This window comes from Heliconius melpomene, chromosome 9 (assembly GCF_056956725.1).
Source record: "Heliconius melpomene rosina isolate 202511_hmr_F chromosome 9, ASM5695672v1, whole genome shotgun sequence".
Taxonomy (NCBI): Eukaryota; Metazoa; Arthropoda; class Insecta; order Lepidoptera; family Nymphalidae; genus Heliconius; species Heliconius melpomene.
In genome coordinates, this window is record NC_140397.1 from 6,405,392 (window position 1) to 6,410,284 (window position 4,893).

Genomic DNA, 4,893 nt, shown 5'->3' on the forward strand with positions numbered 1-4,893 from the left:
TATATGCGGGAATACAGCGTGAAGATGAGTTGAGTTGAGAATCTGCTACCATTGTGCTGTCAAACATGAAGTCAAGAGAGAGAGAGCCAAGAAGTCTTTCATCCTTAATGACCACTCCTAATATTTTTTTTATATATATATTTAACCTGATTCGATCAGATCGTAAAAATAGGCTAGACATATATATGAGTCAGACAAAGCCATTCTTTCCATTTGAGGGGCTATTTCGTAAATGAACTTACAAATAACGTTCTAGTGGTCGTAGGTTTGGTAATAGGTCAATAAAATGTTTTAGAACTTAAATAATGATGGGGCCATTGTCGTAAAATTAGATGTTTTATCTTTGGAAAAGAAATGTTTTCTATATAAAAATAATTAAATTTGCCATTAATTGTTTATATTCACAAGAGTGTGACTTTAAATGCAATAGATTCGATTCCCAGTCGGGGAATGTCATATTTTCATTTCGTCGATCTAGTAAAAAAGCATCGACTACGAGGGAAGAAAATGGAGAATCGACATATTTGACATTAGATTCTTTGTACCTAACCTGCTTGCTGTAATACTAAAAAAAAAGGAAAAATAATAATTTTCCAACTATCTCCATCTCTATCTCTGAAATGTTAGGAAATTTCTGCTCATTTCGATCTATTTTCAGATTCAACCTTGATATCATTTTATCAATTTCATAGCCGTGTCATCGGACGTTTTGAGTAGATGATAACGATATTTTAGTATCGCACGGTATCTATTCTGGTCACACTCAATACATTCTGTTAGCATTTATCTAAAACTATTACCATACAAAATATCTCATATTTACTTATAGTAAAATTGTAATCCCTAATATGTTTTTAGTTCAGTTTGAGGCCATTTTGGCGCAGCGGTTCGATCCCCACTCGAGGAAGTGAAATATTTATGAATTCCTCTGCTGTGAGCGGGATACTGCGTGAAGCTGGAATTTTGTTTTTTTTATTTATTTTAATATTTTCTTTAGTAGTAGAATAAGAGATCAACAAAATTGTTTTTAGAATGTTTTAGAGCATGTTTCACATAATATGATAATTAAACGGAAATAACGAAAGAAACGGAAACAAATTATATTTTTAAAATTACGTTTTTTTAGCTTCACACTGTATATGCCGCGTGACGGCAGAGGGAACTAAGTGTTGACACACTCTGTTCCCGATTTTCCACCGAATTTCAAAAGCATTGTGTGTTTAGTGGCGAATTCAAGTCCGCGCTTTGCCTCGACACCAGAGCGAAGAAATGAAAATATTAAATATTTTGTGCGGGGATCGAACCCATGACCTATTGCGTTTACAATCAAACGGTTGTCCTTGCGCTACGACTGGTCTCGTATATTTAAAGCGGCATATAATAAAAAATCTTTATTATATAAGATATATTTTGGCTGCTAAGTAATGAATAGTATCTCCAATCTTATAGGATATGATTTAATACGGTACCGAACATTTAAGAGGATTTACGAGTTGTAGATATCTTCAATGATAATAATTTATAGTAATAGTTATATATTTACACCATATCCCGCATATAGCAGGGTAGGCAGAGAGAGAGAGAGAGAGCTCCTTCCCCACTTTTCGCCGCATTTTTCGAGGCATTGCGTGTTAAGTACCTCAACGCCAGTGTTTTGCCTTGCTGTCGGAGCGAAGAAAGGAAAATATTAATATACGAGCATAATAATTCAATCCCACGAGTGGAGATCGAACCCACTAATGTCGCGTTATCCTCACCCCCTTGAACAAAGTATTTAATTTTTTTATATAAATCTAAATATCTTTAACATTAATAAATATTGCTCTACCAAATACAAATAAATTTCCAAATAAACTAAATCTACTATCTACTAATTATCTAAATCTCTCCGTTAATACCTCGTCTCGCCAGATCTTGTCTTGAATCTCATTGAATTATATTGTTCGTTGCTACAAAGGCCATAGCTGTATTACTATTCATATAAATTCTAAAATGTTAATAATTTATAGATTTAGTTTCGTAGTTTATTTCAAGTTTAATTATTCATGAAATATTAAAGAATTTAAATTCTGTTGTTCTCGTCTATATCTCGTATTTTACTTTGGGTACATTTGTTTATTCCAAGGGGACTTGTGCCCCATCCAACCATCCACCCGTTCGCTTACTATAGTGACAAACATTTTTTTTGAAGCACAGTGATGTGTTTCTCTGCTTTTTCTCTGTATTACTACAGTGCTTCCTTACATATGTATAATATTCTTAGTATCACACTGTAAAAAGACTCACATAACATGTTTTATACAATAGTGTTAGCGTACAAGTGTAGATGTGGGTAGATTTAGGTGAAAAAGACAATAAAAGCAGTGGAATTGTGTCAAACGGACACAGTTGCTTGTAGGCGGAAGCCCTGATTGGAAGGTATCATCATCATTCATCATTCATCTGGTGTGTAGTGTTGTTATTGAGTGATACATGACATTTATTGTAATTACGTGGAACCTCTGTGCGAGTACGTTGGAAACATATAGACGGTATGTATTTTTATCGTGGTTATTTTAAAAACGTTAACCGCTTCCGTTTTCTTACAATAGTAAAATAGTAATTAAAATTTTATGACAGTGACAGTAAGTGAATTTTGACATAAAAGATATCCCACATACAAACATACTCCCACATACACCCAATCTCAAAATTATAAAAAATATAAGCATTCATACTTTCAATTAGGATTGTTATTTACAATATGAAAATAAGCAAATGGACTCTTTCAACGAACAAAGGTCAAAAGTAAATACAATATACAGATTATATTATGTAAGTTTATTTTTATTTTTATTTACGTTAGACCCCTTGTTGGAATTTACATAATTATTTTGCAAAATTTTAGGCGTATGTTTGTTCTTTCTTGCGTAATTTTTAGGTAAATTTGTAATTTGACACGTTTGATTTCAATTAGGAAGATTGCGTTATAATTATCTATCATCATCATCATCATCAGCCTGTCCTCGTCCACTGCTGGACATAGGCCTCTCCATAATTATCTATACAAATTTATTTTGTACCTATATAAAGTACCATACAATAAGACGTGTTAATGGAAAAGTCCGTTTTCTCTGTTCTTATTAAGTAAAAGCTTTACTCTTCTTTCTCTTCCGTAGCTATCTACACGACGCGACGGTTTGCGGTTAATCTTGAGATGCCGTTTTCATCTATATATTATATTTCAATAGTGATCTCAGACCTGAGTGCGTTTATAAATTCACCCACAGTTCCTCGGTAACAGAAGAATCTTATAGAAGTTTTTTTTAGCTTCATGCTTTATCCTTTTTAAAAGCTTTTATTTAACTTGTAATGTATGTATGTGGGTTCGGGTGAAATCTTAGAGCTCAATTTTGAAGTAGATATCGTCAAACGATTGAGCTGAAATTTTGTATACACGTTTACTTTAGATGACAATGCACGATAAAATATGTGACGTCATTCTAAACATAATATGGTGGACCATGCAAGATGGCGGAATTGTTATTTTTAATGTACTTCTACAATATGGGTATCAAATGAAAGGACTCGTTGAGAGCAACTTGAAAAATAATGTGATGTCACTCTAAATCCCATAAGGAGGATATTGAAGATAGTCGAGTATCTATTTGGTCTAGTTCTACAATATAGATATTAAATGAAATGGGTCGTTGACCGTAACTCTAAAAATAATGTGACGTTATACTAAATCCAATATGGCGGAACATCTAAGATGGTGGAATAATTATTATTTATGCACTTCTGCAATATGGGTATCAAATGAAAGATCTTGCCGAGAACTATTAGAAAAATAATGTGACATCACTTGAAATCCAATAGAATCGTGCCGATTCAAGTTTTTTGTGCTTTCATATAATGAAAGGTATGTTCGTACGATTGAGCTGAAATTTTGTATACACGTTTGGTTTGGATGACAATACACGATAAGGTTTGTGACTTCATTCTAAATACAATATGGCGGACCATCCAGGATGACGGAATAGTTTTATTTCATGAACTTCTATAATATGGGTATCAAATGAAAGGGTTTATTGAGAGTAACTGGAAAAATAGTGTAACGTCATTCTAAACGTTATATGGCGGACCATGCAAGATGGCGGAATTGTTATTTTTAATCTACTTCTACAATATGGGTATCAAATGAAAGGGCTTCTTAAGAGCAACTTGAAAAATGATGTGATGTTATTCTAAATCTAATAAGGCGGACCATCCAAGATGGCGGAATAGTTATATTTAATGCACTTCTATAATATGGGTATTAAATGAAAGGGCTTCTTGAGAGCAACTTGGAAAATAATGTGACGTCATTCTAAATCCAATATGGGGGACCATCCAAGATGAACGAATAGTTATTATTTTTGCAATTCTGCAATATGGATATCAAATGAAAGGGCTCATTGAGAGCAACTCGAAAAATGTGACGTTTTTCTAAATCCAATATGGCGGAACATTTAAGATGGCGGAATAGTTATTATTTATGCACATCTGCAATACGGGTATCAAATGAAAGGGCTTGCCGAGAATAATTAGAAAAATAATATGACATCTAGTGTGAGAAAGCTTCTTCCTCCTGGCATTCATCCCGGCTATTGCCAGGGTCTGCCTTCCTACTCAACCTACTCCACTTTGCGCGGTCTTTCGCGTCCTCGGTGGTCAGACCATTGGCTCTCATATCCGGCATCACGACATCCAACCAGCGCTTCCTTGGGCGTCCAGGAGGTCTCACTCCAGGAACTGATATAGCAAGGCAATTGCATCCGACTTAGTTCTTAGACCGGCGCGTAACGTGGCCAAACCATCTCAGGTGGCGCTCTTGGAGCTTATCTGCTACGTCACGGATCCCAAGACTATCTC